The sequence below is a fragment of the Balaenoptera borealis genome (genome assembly GCF_965194805.1).
Source record: "Balaenoptera borealis genome assembly, chromosome: 16".
In the NCBI taxonomy this organism is placed as follows: domain Eukaryota; kingdom Metazoa; phylum Chordata; class Mammalia; order Artiodactyla; family Balaenopteridae; genus Balaenoptera; species Balaenoptera borealis.
Genome location: NC_138872.1, coordinates 32,437,901 through 32,455,718, shown reverse-complemented (window position 1 = coordinate 32,455,718; position 17,818 = coordinate 32,437,901). Strand labels below are relative to the sequence as shown.

The window sequence follows — 17,818 nt, the reverse complement described above, 5'->3', positions numbered from 1 at the left end:
GATTGGGTTGTTTGTTTCCTTAATATTGAGCTGCATGAGCTGTTTATAGATTTTGGAGATTAATCCTTTGTCCGTTGATTCATTTGCGAATATTTTCTCCCATTCTGAGGGTTGTCTTTTCGTCTTGTTTATGGTTTCCTTTGCTGTACAAAAGCTTTGAAGTTTCATTAGGTCCCATATGTTTATTTTTCTTTATATTTCCATTACTGTAGGAGGTGGATCAAAAAAGATCTTGCTGTGATTTATGTCAAAGAGTGTTCTTCCTATGTTTTCCTCTAAGAGTTTTATAGTATCCGGTCTTACATTTAGGTCTCGAATCCATTTTGAGTTTATTTTTGTGTATGGTGTTAAGGAGTGTTCTAATTTCATTCTTTTACGTGTAGCTGTCCAGTTTTCCCAGCACCACTTATTGAAGAGACTGTCTTTTCTCCATTGTATATCTTTGCCTCCTTTGTCATAGATTAGTTGACCATAGGTGCGTGGGTTAATCTCTGGGCTTTCTATCTTGTTCCATTGATCTGTGTTTCTGTTTTTGTGCCAGTACCATATTGTCTTGATTACTGTAGCTTTGTAGTATAGTCTGAAGTCAGGGAGTCTGATTCCTCCAGCTCTGTTTTTTTCCCGAAAGACTGCTTTGGCTATTTGGGGTCTTTTGTGTCGCCATACAAATTTAGGATTATTTGTTCTAGTTCCATAAAAAATGCCATTGGTAATTTAATAGGGATTGCATTGAATCTGTAGATTGCTTTGGTTAGTATAGTCATTTTCACAATATTGATTCCAATCCAAGAACATAGTATATCTCTCCATCTGTTTTTATCATCTTTAATTTCTTTCATCAGTGTCTTATAGTTTTCTGTATACAGGTCTTTTGTCTCCCTAGGTAGGTTTATTCCTAGGTATTTTATTCTTTTTGTTGCAAGGGTAAATGGGAATGTTTCCTTAATTTCTCTTTCAGATTTTTCATCATTAGTGTATAGGAATGCAAGAGATTTCTGTGCATTAGTTTTGTATCCTGCAACTTTACCAAATTCATTGATTAGCTCTAGTAGTTTTCTGGTGGCATTTTAGAATTCGCTATGTGTAGTATCATGTCATCTGCAAACAGTGACAGTTTTACTTCTTCTTTTCCGATTTGTATTCCTTTTTCTTTTTCTTCTCTGATTGCTGTGGCTAGGACTTCCAAAACTATGTTGAATAATCGTGGTGAGAGTGGACATCCTTGTCTTGTTCCTGATCTTAGAGGAAATGCTTTCAGTTTTTCACCACTGAGAATGATGTTTGCTGTGGGTTTGTCGTATATGGCCTTTATTGTGTTGAGGTAGGTTCCCTCCATGCCCACTTTCTGGAGAGTTTTTATCATAAATGGGTGTTGAATTTTGTCAAAAGCTTTTTCTGCCTGTATTGAGATGATCATATGGTTTTTATTCTTCAATTTGTTAATATAGTGTATCACATTAATAGATTTGCGTATATTGAAGAATCCTTGCATTCCTGGGATAAATCCTACTTGATCATGGTGTGTGATCCTTTTAATGTGTTGTTGGATTCTGTTTGCTAGTATTTTGTTGAGGATTTTTGCATCTATATTCATCAGTGATATTGGTCTGTAATTTTCATTTTTTGTAGTATCTTTGTCTGGTTTTGGTATCAGGGTGATGGTGGCCTCATAGAATGAGTTTGGGAGTGTTCCTTCCTCCGCTATTTTTTGGAAGAGTTTGAGAAAGATGGGTGTTAGCTCTTCTCTAAATGTTTGATAGAATTCACCTGTGAAGCCATCTGGACCTGGATTTTTGTTTGTTGGAAGATTTTTAATCACAGTTTCAATTTCATTACTTGTGATTGGTCTGTTCATATTTTCTATTTCTTCCTGGTTCAGTCTTGGAAGGTTATGCCTTTCTAGGAATTTGTCCATTTCTTCCAGGTTGTCCATTTTATTGGCATAGAGTTGCTTGTAGTAGTCTCTTAGGATGCTTTGTATTTCTGTGGTGTCTGTTGTAACTTCTCCTTTTTCATTTCTAATTTTATTTATTTGAGTCCTCTCCCTCTTTTTCTTGATGAGTCTGGCTAATTGTTTATAAATTTTGTATATCTTCTCAAAGAACCAGCTTTTAGTTTTATTGACCTTTGCTATTGTTTTCTTTGTTTCTATTTCATTAATTTCTGCTCTGATCTTTATGATTTCTTTTTTTCTGCTAACTTTGGGTTTTGTTTGTTCTTCTTTCTCTAGTTTCTTTAGGTGTAAGGTTAGATTGTTTATTTGAGATTTTTCTTGTCTCTTGAGGTAGGCTTGTATAGCTATAAACTTCCCTCTTAGAACTGCTTTTGCTGCATCCCATAGGTTTTGGATTGTTATGTTTTCCTTGTCATTTGTCTCTAGGTATTTTTTTAATTTCCTCTTTGATTTCTTCAGTGATCTCTTGGTTATTTAGTAACGTATTGTGTAGCCTCCATGTGTTTGTGTTTTTTATGTTTTTTTCCCTGTAATTCAGTTCTGATCTCATAGCATTGTGGTCAGAAAAGATGCTTGATATGATTTCAATTTTCTTAAATTTACTGAGGCTTGATTTGTGACCCAAGATGTGATCTATCCTGGAGAATGTTCCGTGCGCATTTGAGAAGAAAGTGTAATCTGCTGATTTTGGATGGAATGTCCTATAAATATCAATTCAATCTAACTGGTCTATTGTGTCATTTAAAGCTTCTGTTTCCTTATTTATTTTTATTTTGGATGATCTGTCCATTGGTGTAAGTGAGGTGTTAAAGTCCCGCACTATTATTGTGTTACTGTCGATTTCCTCTTATAGCTGTTAACAGTTGCCTTATGTATTGCGGTGCTCATATGTTGGGTGCATATATATTTATAATTGTTATATCTTCTTCTTGGATTGATCCCCTGATCATTATGTAGTGTCCTTCCTTGTCTCTTGTAACATTCTTTATTTGAAAGTCTATTTTATCTGATACGAGTATAGCTCCTCCAGCTTTCTTTTGATTTCCATTTGCATGGAATATCTTTTTCCATCCCCTCACTTTCAGTCTGTATGTGTCCCTAGGTCTGAAGTGGGTCTCTTGTAGACAGCATATAGATGAGTGTTGTTTTTGTATCCATTCAGCAAGTCTGTGTCTTTTGGTTGAAGCATTTAATCCATTCACGTTTAAGGTAATTATCGATATGTATGTTCCTATGACCATTTTCTTAATTGTTTTGGGTTTGTTTTTGTAGGTCCTTTTCTTCTGTTGTGTTTCCCACTTAGAGAAGTTCCTTTAGCATTTGTTGTAGAGCTGGTTTGGTGGTGCTGAATTCTCTTAGGTTTTGCTTGTCTGTAAAACTTTTGATTTCTCCATTGAATCTGAATGAGATCCTTGCTGGGTAGAGTAATCTTGGTTGTAGGTTCTTCCCTTTCATCACTTTAAGTATATCATGCCACTCCCTTCTGGCTTGTAGAGTTTCTGCTGAGAAATCAGCTGTTCCCTTGTATGTTATTTGTCGTTTTTCCCTTGCTGCTTTTAATAATTTTTCTTTGTCTTTAATTTTTGCCAATTTGATTACTATGTGTCTTGGCGTGTTTCTCCTTGGGTTTATCCTGTATGGGACTCGCTGCGCTTCCTGGACTTGGATAGCTATTTCCTTTCCCATGTTAGGGAAGTTTTCGACTGTAATCTCTTCAGATATTTTCTCTGGTCCTTCCCCTCTCTCTTCTCCTTCTGGGATCCCTATAATGCGAATGTTGTGTTTAATGTTGTCCCAGAGGTCTCTTAGGCTGTCTTCATTTCTTTTCATTCTTTTTTCTTTATTCTGTTCTGCAGCAGTGAATTCCACCATTCTGTCTTCCAGGTCACTTATCCGTTCTTCTGCCTCAGTTATTCTGCTATTGATTCCTTCTAGTGTAGTTTTCATTTCAGTTATTGTATTGGTCATCTCTGTTTGTTTGTTCTTTCATTCTTCTAGGTCTTTGTTAAACATTTTTTGCATTTTCTCGATCTTTGCCTCCATTCTTTTTTCCGAGGTTCTGGATCATCTTCACTATCATTATTCTGAATTCTTTTTCTGGAAGGTTGCTTATCTCCACTTCATTTAGTTGTTTTTCTGGGATTTTATCTTGTTCCTTCATCTGGTACATATCCCTCTGCCTTTTCATCTTGTCTGTCTTTCTGTGAATGAGATTTTTGTTCCACAGGCTACAGGGTTGTAGTTCTTCTTGCTTCTGCTGTCTGCCCTCTGGTGGATGAGGCTATCTAAGAGGCTTGTGTAAGTTTCCTGATGGGAGGGACTGGTGGTGGGTAGAGCTGACTGTTGCTCTGGTGGGCAGAGTTCAGTCTAGGATTAGCTTTAGTACTCCTGTTTTCAGCGAAGGTTAAGGCATTTGAAAACCAAACGCTTTTCACGTGAGATAGGCTTTGGGAACCCTGTTGGCTGCCAGTGGTTTTGGCTCTGCCTAGAGTCACCTGATGGGATTAACTCCAAGAAGGAAGTATGCCTTGCTGTGAATATTGTAAAACTGGCCTGGTGCTTACTGTGTACTGGAGGATGTTGAAGGCTTAATTTTATCTCCAGAAATGTGTTTTTGTGAAATAACCTGTGACCCACCTTCAGACTTGTATTTCAGGGTGGGAGAATAAATGAATGACATTCATTGTTTGGAACCCAAGTGTCCATGACTTGTATTATGGCAGTAGTGTCCAAGATAGAGGTATTTTACCTGGACAAGCTATGTCAGTCATATAAGGTTGATTTACACACATTCATTATATTCAATGCTAATATATTTTCAGATGTAGGATTATGACTTGATGTGTATAAAGTTACCTAAAACGTTGGTTTAAGAAAGAAGAAAGCTCTTTAGAGGGAACTTGCTTCAGGTGTTTTTCCCTTAATACAGGAAATGAGGTTAATGTCAAGAATACCATTCTAGGATTCCTTAAAATATGATCCTAGAATTTGCCTCACTGAAGCATTACCCAGTAAGAAAGACGTGAACACGGCATCTTTAAGTACATTGGTTGCCCTGATTTACATTTATATTTTGATTTTTACTCTGTGAATTCAGAGAGATGTTCCACTGATTTTACAACTAGTGTTACTTGTTTTCCTTCTTTCTGTAATGTGAAATTTTGAAACTAGATTTTCTGTTATACTGAAGACTTAAGGTCGACACAGATTATCTAGAGGAAGAGATAAGTCAGGTTTCCAAGTTTAAATTAGAGCATCTTTGAAAAGTGAAGAGGAAAGTTCATTCCTGGGTATTGACTTGTCTCTCCTGCTGCATTTGCCCAGCAGACCATTCACCCTCACCCTTCTCCACTTGAGAGACAAAAACTTGAGTATACCTTAGCCACCCACTTGCCTTGTCATTATGTCCTAGAGTTTTAGGCTTATTTTAGCATTCAGATTGTGATATTGCACAGTTAGCAGTTAAATTCACCAACATATGTTATCAGTTTTCATGTTCACTGTTGTTTCTTGTAGCACTCTTCTTCCCTCTTTGTTCACTTTTCTTTTAAACTACACCAAGGGACTGTGAATGGTCACTGCCTTTGTCTTTGCACATCTGAAAATAACTTTGTTTTGCTCTCAATTCTTGAATGAACTTCTATTAATTATACACTAGAGCCCCCCGTTCTGTCTCCATTTCTCTTAACTGCTTTCTCATGGTTTGTATATCTTTTTCTAGTGCTTCCTTTTAGCTGGATTCCCTAGTGTTATTTTACAATTTATTAATTCTTTGTGTACAGTCATGTGTTTATGTTGAAGTTTTATTGCTATTTTTTGCTAGTTTTATTTATTTTTCGCTAGTTTTATTACTATAAGAAAATAGTGACTATTTTCTTATTTCTAAAATTACTATTTGGTTTATATCTGCCTATTTTTGGTTCTTAATTTCTTGTATGTATGGATTTGTTTAAAAATGTTTATACATTTAAATTATTGAGGACCCTAAAGTACTAAAGTATTTTTCCAATTGTTCTACTTTCATCTGGTGTGAAATCCTTGTTTCTTTTGAGATTTTCTTCTCTCTCTCTGCCACTCCCCACTTTTTTCTCTATAGTTTTGCCTTTTCCTTTCCTGGATCCAGTCCAGAACCTGGTCTTACAGTGGAGGCCTTCCTGTCTTCCCCCAGTGGTGCAGACCATAACATGAAGGAGTGAGGAGACCTGCTGGCCCCTGAGCACTGAACCTGGTTCTGGTCCTCCCCTTGTGTGGGGACCCTTAAGTCCCTGTTTTCCCATGGGAGCTTCCTGACTGAGGTCTTCCAGGCTCAGAGCCTCGTGGGTCCCAGTGTCCGCCCATTCATTGCTTTATGTTTCTTGTATTCTAAAAGGCTTGTCTGTTTTTAGCCTTGCCTATTTTGGGGCTTTCCCAACTCCATTGTTATTTAGGGGTGGGGTTGGGAAGGAGTATTCCTCAAAGCATTAATTTCCAGATCCATCTTCACCAGGATTACAAGTACATGGGAGCTGGGAATGTGGATATAATATGTAGTTAGACATAAATATAATGTGAATATAAAGTTAATTTAACACTAGAGCCGTTTCATATAGGGATGTTATGGAATTTTTACTCTAGTCTTGGGCTATAAAAGTAGGCATTAAAAAGGGAGAAGAAAAAGAGGAGTAATCGAGTTGGAATCATGGGATTGAGCTACTGGGAGGAGAGCGAAATATCAAGGGAAGAAGCTGTTAAGGTCAGCACATGAACCATCAGGATGACTTAGAACAGGGATGCCAAGAAGTGTGTTAACATGGGCTTGCTCAAGCTTATGAGAAAATGGAAGGTGAAATAAAAGAAGGAAAACAGATGAAAACAAAAGCCTATCCAAAAATTTTTATAAAGAAATAGTTCATTTGTTGGAATTTGGGGTTGTAGAAAGTTTTGTTAGAAAATATTTTCTAATACAATAAAAAGAGGAACAGTAGTGCCCATATTTAATCACTAGTGAAATCGCTACCCTAAGAAAACTTAGAACATAAGATAGAAGACCATTTTGAATGATTTGCTTGTTGATAGGACAGAGGTGGGAGGCTAGGTTAGAGCTGGTCCCTTTTTGCTGCCCAACTGGTAGGATTATTTTGGTCGCTGCCTCTCTGCTCTTAGGAAGTGTGTCTGTCTCTCCCTGTTCCTCTTTCAGGGACCACAGGTCTACACACTAATTTCATAGACTCTGATAGCCTTAGAGGTGAAAGTGGCTTTAGAACTTTCCAAGTGGTTCTTTGGGAAGGTGAAATGTAGGGATTTGCCCAAAGCATCTAGCTCACATGATGTGTTAATTAAGTAAAGTTTATATCAGTTGGATCGCATAGGCTCTTGTCCCCAGGGAGTTCACAGCCAGTGAGCAAGGCAGGAGCTGCACATTAGCAACACTAACAACAGGTACAGTGCATTGACATTCTGAGTTTCACAGATGTTCTTGGGGATGGTCTTCTAAATAAAGAGTTGGGAGTGGTGGTGATTTAACTGCTGTAAGTTGATGCTCCAGTGGGAGCAGTGGTGAAAAATGAGGCTTAGTCTTGTTTCTTCCAGCTACTTGTCCGTGTGAGCATCTGACTGACTTCATGGTTCTGGTTGTGTTTTTGTTTTCTTTTCCCTATAATGTGGCCCCTCAGTGCATTTGAGAAATGGTATTTTGGATTATAGGGTTAGTCCTCCTAAGAGAATCTCTAGGGTAGTTTCAAATATAGGTGATTTTTTGGCTGACTTTAAAACACATCTCTCATGGAAAATATGATTGCATTAGACAAAGAGAGGTGTGGGTAAGAGGCAGGAGGTGTTGAGGTGGGGAGAGGACCCTGGCTGTGTTGGGCCCTGGATGCAGGGGCAGTTGAAATGGACCTTGAAGTGAAAGGAGGCAATGTTGGAACATGTTGGGATAGTGCAGAGGAAGGGATCAGCCTAAGCCAAGTCAGGGGTAGAAGAGGAAAGGTGTGGAGGAATGGTGTTAGAACCATTAGGCTGGAAGCCTAGATTCTGGGTGGTTCCTGAATGATTTGCTAAGAGGTTTGGAAGTTTCTAGTCTATCAATAAAAAGCTCTCCAAGAGTTTTGACCAGGGGAATAACCCAAAAGGTTGTGCTTTAGAACAAACTGGAGTAGGGCACAATTAGACGAAGAAAGAAAGTGTTGTTTTAGTCACCTCTGGCTGCTATAACAGTTTACCATAGACTGAATGACTTAAACTACAAACATTTATTTCTCACAGTTTTGGAGTCGGGGAAGAACAAGATCAAGGTACCAGCAGATTTGATTCTTGGTGAGGGCTCTCTTCTTGGCTTGTAGATAGCTGCCTTCTCACTGGATCCTGACAAGGCTGAGAGAAGAAGCTCTGGTGTCTCTTTTTCCTCTTATAAGAATACTAAGTCTATTATGAGGGTTCTACCCTTATGATCTTATTACCTTCCAAAGGCCCTTCCTTCTAATCACGTTGAGAGTTAAGGCTTCAATGTATGAATCTGGGGGGGGAGGGGACAAAATATTCAGTCTATAACAGGTATCTGGTGCAATAATCATTTAGCAAGTATTTATTGAACACATTCTGTATAAGAGGTGGCCCATAAAACCTTACAACTTACTATTTTCCCTCAAGTAGTGAGTGAGCCAGAGCAGTGAGTAGACAATTCCAACACAGTAGAGTGAGCACTGCAGTAGGGATTCCTATAGCGTGCAACAGGAGCCCACTGGAAGGTCCCCAGACTCTTTTTGGGATGACTGGTTGGGGTGAGGACAGGTTAGGACAGGGAGAGTCAGGGAGGCCTGGGAGATACCAAAGTCTTAAGCATGGGTAAGTGCAGTAGGAGTGGAGGTGAGGCTGACAGAAGAGATGCCAAGGAGGTTTTGAGGGCTGAGAGAGAGGACTGAGAGTTAAGGGTGATATTAAGATTTATATAAAGGAAACTGGTTGTGTGATGGTACCTTTGCAGAAAATAAGGAGTCCAGGGAAAATCATAGGTTTGAAGGATGGGCAAGATGGAAGATAATGGGTTTCATTTGAGAAATTGTGGATTTGAAATGCTGATGAAACTCCTAGATCCTCTAGGAATTGGGGGTGTGGAACCTGGAGCAGAGAGAGAGCAGGAGTGCAATAATAATAATAATAATAATAATAATAAATTTAAAAGAAGACTTGGGGCTAAGGTGGCTGGTGGCTGAATCTGAAGAGGTGAATATGGCTGCTAGGGAGAGAGCTGAAATAGGAAGAAAGGAGAGTTGAGGACCTCACTGCTGGAGATGCCCACATGTGGGTGTCTCAGAGTATTGGCACCAGGGCATCACTGCCTGCTAGGGCCTTACTTCATCCTGGCTTTCCAAAACATAAACATTGAAGAGTGACCAATAGGGCAGCTCTGTATTCGTTTTTTTCTCTAGATCTGTGCCACGCCTGGGTTCTCTAGCTCTTGTGCTACCAGCTACTAGCCACATCTGGCTGTTTAAATGTAAGTTAATTAAAATTAAATAAAATCTAAAATCCAGTTCCTCAGTTGCACTAGTCACCTTTTTTAAAAACTTGCTGGTCAGGGCCTTCCTAGACTCTAAAATGCAGGCTCTTATTTCCTTGTTTGCTTTGGAGTCTGAAGCTGGGCCTCAGGCTGGCTGTTAAGATATTTAGAGACTGGTGTGCTGGAGTGCAGGGAGGTGGGGCAGTGGGAACCAAAGCTGGCTGTTCCTCAGAACCAGGTTTGGGGAAGGTCTCTGGAGTGGGTTGCTGGTGGGGTGTGTGTTCAGGGTCTCACTTGGGCATCCTGTGTTAGATAACTGCTTCCTCAAATGTTACAAGTGCTGATTTTTAAAAAAACTCCTATGGGAGGAAATCACAATGTCTTTAAACAAAATAAAAGAAAGACCCATGAAAATAAAGAGAAAAAGAATAAGTCCATACATAGAGGAAGAATAATGAATAGATCACATTAAGAACAAGAGACATGCAAAGCCCCAAGGTTGATAGAAATTAGATCATATGATCAGTGTTGATATTAAATAGAAGGATAGCAAAAGATCTTCTCCTTATCCCATGGGAATCTTGTTAGGCAAGTTTGTGTGCTTTTAAAGGCAGCTAGGAAATGTGTAAGGGGTGAATGCAGCCTGGCAAGAAATTAGAACCAGAAAAACAAAAAGAGTCTCGAAGAACTGCCATACCCTAAGGACACTGGCCGGGGAAGCACAGCCAGGACAAAGTCATGTGTTGCCTCTGCAGTCCTCCTGTGTTGGTAGCTCCTGTATCTTCTGAACCTGGAAGGGCATCCAGGGAAAACCAAGTAAATAGCTTAAACTTACTGTTGGCAAAGGCCCACCTATAATACAGTCTGATGTTTCCACCACCCAGTTCTGGGCTGGGCGAAGTGCTTAGGGTGCCTTAAGTTTTTATTTTCTCTCCTTCTAATAGGCTCTGTGAGAATATTTGAGTCTCCTCTCTTGGGTGCCAAGAGTGGATCATTCAGTCTGGAGATACTATGGACAGAGGAGTAGCTTTATTAGGTTCAATTTTATCAAAGAATGGGAGAAATACTCATCAGTGTTCATACAAACCACTATTTGTTTCAGATTTCCCTAGTGTATTTTCTTCAGAGCCATATAATGTTAGGAACCCATAGTGCCCCCAACATGGTGGGTACCACACAAACCTGGTAATAAGCTACTTACAGCCCAGTTGGGGTGTGAAGTAATAGAAAATATATAGGTTGGTCTTTCGCCCCTGGTTCCTGGCACAAACCAGGAGCTCCTGAACCCCTTGTAATTTCCTAAGTGAAAAGAACACTAGGAGCATCATGTTCTAACAAGATGACTCTGCGTGGGCTTCTGGATGGTGACTGGTCACCAAAAAGACCAAGCCATGATTTGAAGCTTGGAATTTTCAGCCTCATATCTCATCCTCTAGAGAGGGAGAGGGGCTAGAAATGAAGTTAATGATTGATCATGCCTACTTGAGGAAGCCTCCGTACAATCCAATAGTAGAGGGTTTGGAGAACTCCTAGGTTGGTGAAAACATTCACACCAGGAGGGTGATGATGCACCACAGCTCCACAGGGGCAGAAGCTCCTGTGCTCGGGCCCCTCCTAGACCTCACTCTCTGTATCTCTTCATCTGGCTGTTCATCTGTATCCTTTATTATATCCTTTAATAAACTGGTAAACATAAGTGTTTCCCTGAGTTCTGTGAGCTCTAGCAAACTAATCAAACCTGGGGAGGGGGTCGTGGGAACCTCCAGTTTGTAGACAAATTGGACAGAAGTTGTGGGTAAGGCTGGGGTTACTACTTGAGATTGGTATCAGAAGTAGCAGGGGCAGTAGTCATGTGGGACTGAGCCTTTAACCTGTGGGCTCTGACACTCCATCTAGGTAGACAGTATCAGAGTTGAGTTAAATTGTATTGGGTTGGCCAAAAGGTTCGTTCGTTTTTTTCCGTAAGATGGCTCTAGTAACACTTAGTTGTCTTTAACTTCATTCCAAACAATTTTGTTAGATTGTATTGCGACAGCTGTCATATCAGCGTGCATTTAAAAAAAGACATCAAAATTGGTGAATTTTTGTGTAGCCATTTTAATATTGAAGATGGAAGAAAAACAACATTTTTGGCACATTATGCTTTATTATTTCAAGGAAAGTAAAAATGCAACAGAAATGCAAGAAAAAAGGATTTTTGCAGTGTATGGAGAAGGTGCTGTGACTGATCGAATGTGTCAAAAGTGGTTTGTGCAGTTTCATGCTGGAGATTTCTTGCTAGATGATGCTCCATGGTTGGGTAGATTAGTTAAAGTTGATAGTGATCAAATCGAGACATTAATTGAGAAGGGTCAATGTTATATACCACACGGGAGATAGCCGACATACTCAACATATCCAAATCAAGTGCTGAAAATCATTTGCACCAGCTTGGCTATGTGAATTGCTTTGATGTGTGGGTTCCACATAAGTTAAGTGGAAAAAACCTTCTTGACCATATTTCCGCATGCAATTCTCTACTGAAACGTAATGAAAATGTTCCGTTTTAAAAACAAATTGTGATGGGCAATGAAAAGTGGATACTGTACAATAATGTGGAATGGAAGAGATCATGGGGCAAGCGAAATGAACCACCACCAACCACACCAGAGTCCAGTCTTCATCCAAAGAATGTGATGTTGTGTATATGGTGGGATTGGAAGGGAGTCTTCTATTAAGAGCTCCTTCCAGAAAACCAAACAATTAATTCCAACAAGTGCTGTTCCCAGTTAGACCAACTGAAAGCAGCTCTCGACGAAAAGCATCCAGAATTAGTCAACAGAAAAGGCATAATATTCCATCAGGATAGCGCAAGACTGCATGTTTCTTTGACAACCAGGTAAAAACTGTTACAGCTTGGCTGGAAAGTTCTGATTCATCCGCCATATTCACCAGACATGCACCTTCGGGTTTCCATTTATTTAGATCTTTACAAAATTCTCTTAATGGAAAAAATTTCAATTCCCTGGAAGACTGTAAAAGGCACCTGGAACAGTTCTTTGCTCAAAAAGATAAAAAGTTTTGGGAAGATGGAATTATGAAGTTGCCTGAAAAGTGGCAGAAGGTAGTGGAACAAAAGTTTGAATACATTGTTTAATAAAGTTCTTAGTGAAAATGAAAAATGTGTCTTTTATTTTTACTTAAACACCAAAGGCACTTTTTGGCCAACCCAATAGAACACCTAGCTGGTGTCACCGAGAATTGCTTGCTATGGAGAAAAATCCCTACACATTTGGTAGCAGGAGTGTCAGAAGTGAAGTATTCTGTGTGGGTAGTAAAGGAGATACACAGGAAAGAAAGATGCAGGAGGTAGACCAAACTGGGTTTTTCTAATATAGCAGGAGGTATGGCAAGTTGACAAACAAACCATAGTGTTAGGGTTTGAATTCAGTAAGGGTGCTGTGAGAGTCCCCACGAGGGACCCCTGCCCAGCCACAGAGGAGATGACATCAGAGTCCTGAAAATGTCTGGGTGTAGCAGGTCCAGGGAAGGGAGAACGAGGGCCTTTCAGCTGGGGGAACAGTGGAACCATGTTCACTCTGGGCACAAGTTCAGTGTAAACAGTACAGCAGAGTTGAGTTGGGCAATGGGGGTGCTCATGAACGGTTGTAGCAAAATCAATTGCACTCAAGTTTTAGGGTAGAGAATTCCTGCCGTGGGCACTGGGAGTGGAAGGGTCTGGAGATTGGAAGGAGAGTTAGGGTATTAGAGCAGTTCAGGTGGGAACTGATCGTGACCTGATCTGGGAGAGTAGGAAGGAAAGGAATTCTTTCCTTCCTAGCTGCTCCATGTGAGGCTCTGGGAACACAGGTTCCTACTGCCGTGAAATTGATCTCCTGGTGGTGGTGAGAGGAGACAAAAAATAAACAACTAAGCAGAAGCATCATGTAGTGGCTGGTGACAAATTCTGCGAAGAAAATAAATCAAGGAAGGGGGATAGTGAGGAATAGAACATAAAGTCAGATAGGGGTGATTCAGGACTTGCAGACTATTGATTAATTTATCCCTTAAAAAAATGCACTCAATATTTCCCTCAGGTTCAGGGGTCTAGGAAACAGCAGTGAATTAAACAGCAAAAAACCCTGACCTCACAGAGCTTTCCTTCTGGCAGGGGAGACAGGTAATGTACACTAAAAATAAGTCAAATGTGTAGGTGTTAGATATTGATAAGTACCAAGGAAAAAATAAAACCAGGAAGAGGGATAGAAACTGCTAGGGGTGGTGTGTTGAACTTTCAGGTGGCCAGGAAAGGCTGCACTAGGAGATGGCATTTGAGTAAAGGCCTGAAAGAGTTGAGGGAAGCCCGTCATGGTAGTGTGAGCACCAAGTGCCAAGGCACTGAGGCAAGAGGCACTTGGTATATCTGAGGAACCCTGAGTAGGTGGTGCTGCTGGACAGAGGGTAGGGTGGGGTCAACAGACTGTGTAGGCCTCATTGGCCCTGGTAAGGATTTTGGCTTTTCTTGAGTTAGATGAAAAGCTGTTGGTGGCCTTTGAGCAGAGGCGTGACGTGCTCTGCCTAGTTTTAAAGGATCCCTCTGGGTGCTGAGTGGGAAGCCAACTGAAGGAGGGGAGCAGAAGAGCATTCAGGAGGTGACTGCCATAGAGCAGGTGAGCTGACAGGGCTCCAGCCAGGGTGCCAGCGGTGTGGGGGTGGTGACCAGTGGTCAGGCACTGGAGGAGAGCTGACCTGGATGCTGATGGACTAGACGAGGGTAGGGGCAAGAGAGAGAAGGCAAGGATGGTTTCAGGTTTCCCCTGAGCATCTGGGAGATGAACTGGCCAAGTACTGACATGGAGCAAGGCGGAAGGAGTCGTCATGAGTTTGGTGTTGGCCGTGGAGACACTGGATAGAAAGCTGGTAAGGGAAGCAGTGTGGGCTGGAGCTATTCACTGGAGGTTAGCAGTGTGGAGATGGTATTTAAAGCCAAGGAATTAGATGGCATCTCCTGGGGGTAGATGCCCCTAAGAGAGAAAAGGGGTCTGAGGGCCCTGCACTGAGGAGATGCAGTGTTTGGAGGTATGGAGGCTGAGGAGAGCCAGCAAGAGGGACAGGTAAGGAGTGGTGGCTGAGGTGGGAGGGACACCTCAAGAGAGGTCATTGTTTGAGCAGGAGAATGGCATCCTTCTTGCGTGTGTTTGCAGTCAGTGAGGAAAGCATTGTGAAAGCCAGCTGGATGAAGAGTAAGGATGGATTGCTCGATTTAGCCAGGTGAGCACCAGAGAGGACAGTGAGAGCTTGTAGTGATGTGCCGTGGTCCCTAGGTAGGGTGAGGAGGGAATTAAGGCTGATGCAGGGGCTCTGGGGCTCAAGAAGTTGAAAAGGCATTTGGGTAAAGGGTTTGGCAGTCCTGGGAATTGGGGTCCTTGGGGCATCTAAGAGGAAAGATAGGTGGATGAGGAAAAGGCAGCTTTGAGAGGTGCTAAAGAGGTAGATGTGACCAGATTTGGTGCTGGGTTGGATGTGGGTACAACAGGAAGTCAGGAATGACCTGAAGGAGTTGGGGTAGGGCACCTGGGTATATGATGGCACCCGCCCATGAAAAAAGAGACACACAAACAGAACACAGGGTACTTTTTTTCTTTGTTTTTAAGTTGGTTTGGGGAAGTAATGAACTGATGGAACAGAATATTTAATTCTGTATTCTTCCATGATGCTGTGTGTTCATTTACAGTCAGGAAAGTCATGATTCCTTTGCGTCTGAGGTCTTTTCCCTTTTGTCTTCTAGCAGCCAGGAAGCGGGTCTTCCTTCTCTTGCTGAGAATGACCATCTGAAATGAGATCTGAACACGATTTATATTGGCATCTTCTAGCACAGAAAACAGCTTTCTGATTCACAGTTAGGAAGAGGATTGTAAAGAGATCTCTCTCTCTCACACACACACACACACACACACACACACACACACACACACACGCACACACACACACAGGCATTATAACATTTGGGTTTGCTGGGCAGTCCTGGTTTACGCCTGTTGTCCATACTTGTTGTTATGATTCCCCTTTATGCTCACAAGAGTCCTGGTTTGGCTGATATATTGTCAGCTTAATTACAAACAAATGTAAGCATATGAATAGCTGAAAACATTTTTGGCTCTTGAGAAACTTTTCAAAAAGTCATATGTTTTATTAGACATACACAAAAAAGCCCTTCTCTGATTATAAAAGTAATCCATGCTCACATTAGGAAATTTAGAAAATACAGAAAAGTATTTAGAAGATAAAGGTTATTTTTGCATTGGATGGTTATGGAATTGATCAGAAAACAGTTGGTTCCCCTCCCTCCTCCGTTTTGTATTACTACAGATGGGTTTTCTTCTTCCTGTAAATTTACACTTGTGCCAGATTGGAAGGAAGTCGGAGAAAGAGGCCTGGTCCAGGCATAAGAAAGTATATGAAGAACAACTAACCCAGGAGGGAGAGGTTTGGGTGGCACCAAGGTTGGGGAGGGGTGGCCAACAGCTTTATAAAGAAGAGGTGAGATGTCCTCCTGGAAGAGATCTGAGACCCCAGGGCAGTGGCCGGATGGGTGTGCTATAGGGGGTGGTGAGCAGCTCAGAGCTGTGCCCACGTAAGGATGCAGCCAGGGAGACAGATGGTCCTCTCCTTCCTTTCCTTTTTCCTGTCACGTCCCTCTACTTCCTCTCCTTTCTTCCCTTTCTTTCCCTTCACTTCTCTTGTCTTTTCTTCTTGTAAGAGAAGGGACTTTAGCAGACATGGGGAGGGGTGGGTGAAGAAACCATATAATGGTGTTAGTTCACAAACATGCAGGACAGGGAGAGACCAAAGAAAGAGGCAGACACTCCAGATTGGTAGGTGGCAGGTTTAACAAGCAAGGGAACTTACGTGCAAGGCTTGTCTTGGGTGGCCTCAAGAGGAGTAGATCTCCACACCTCCCCTCCAGAATCTTAAAGTTTATACAGAGGCCTCAACAGGGTTCAGTCATGTATCCCGTCCAGATGGCCCCTGTTGGATGTGCTCTCTCAAAGCTGTGTCCTTGGAACAGCTCACACTCTGGGAAGTGGGCAGAATGTACATTCCAAGGACGGGGGTGGGGAGCCTCCAGTTGCCCAGGTCCAGCTCTAGGGTCAGCTGGTGGTCACGTCCTCTTGATGACCTCATCTTTGATTCCCCTGGGCCCCTGACTCTGTGATGGCAGATTTGAACATGCTCATTCTCAGCAGTGAAAAGAAGGCACAAGATTTTTTTCTGTTGTAAATAGTCCTTTTAAAAAGAGTGAATAAGGAAGCCTGGAACATGTCCTTGTTCATATGACTTTAATACCAGGTGCTGTGGAGTTCCTTCTTGTACACTTCCTAAATAGAGAGTTCAGAGTTGTTAGATCTTAAAATTGAAAGTTTTAGTTGGATGATAATAATAGTTGTTTTGGAAAATGTTCTCTTTCTGTAATAATAATTAGAAATTGGGATTGAGATTGTGTCGTTCTAAGAAGAGGATGAAGAGAGAGTATATTTCCTGGAGCCTGCCCAGAGAATTGGTTTAATTCCCCTCTTTCTGTAAGATAAGAGTTTGAATCTACTGCATAATGGCCATGATTTAGGGGAGGGAATGTTGATAGGTCAAAATTTAACAGCCAAAATGAGCAGCCTTTTCTATTTAAAAATGTATGTGTGGGGAAATTTTTTTATTTTAGAAAGGGGATATGCCAATATATGCTTTGAAATAAAAATACTGAAAAGATAGGATGCAAATGAAGGTTTTATGTATGTTAAGAGATTCTTTTCCTTACCTCTTCCTTCCTTCTAGAGTTTTTGATATTTTAAAAATAAATTTTTCTGCTCTGGTTTTAAGTTTCAGATAGTTTCTTATATTGCAGCTTTTCATTTGAATGGAGTTTTGGTAGTTTTGAATGGAATGAAAGATGTTAGTAATACAAAATGCCCATCTAATAATTGGGACACATACAGTTTGGCATGAACTATCTTAAAATAAGAGTTGCTGCAGTCACCTCCTAGAGCAGGTTTACAAAGTTGATTGGCATTTTGGCTGATTATCTCTTACCTGTGTTGTGTGAGGCCAGATCCATAGAATTTGGGCCTTGAAGGACATCTTGTCCCATCTGCTCTTATTCAATGCTTGCTTTGTGCTCCAAGCTATACCAGACGTGAGGAGAATGCAACAGACATAGTACCTAAGCTTCCTGCCTTCCCTACCCTATAAGGCCACCATCAGCACCATCCCTGCTGCCACTGCTTTCTTTGGGTCCTCATTATTTCTTGCCAGGATCACCAGGACAGCCTCCCAGCCTCCTAGTCTGTTTCCTTTCCCACCCCTCATTGTCATTCCTCCCTGTCTTTTGCATTTCCTAGACTAGTTAAGAGTTC

The 17,818-nt window shown here is 41.2% G+C and overlaps 1 protein-coding gene across 4 annotated transcripts in view; it reads left to right on the top strand.

Moving 5' to 3' along the window:
• The window catches only part of SLC23A2 (solute carrier family 23 member 2), a 141,888-nt gene that overhangs the window by 54,704 nt on the left and 69,366 nt on the right, over positions 1-17,818 (top strand). The window lies entirely within an intron of this gene.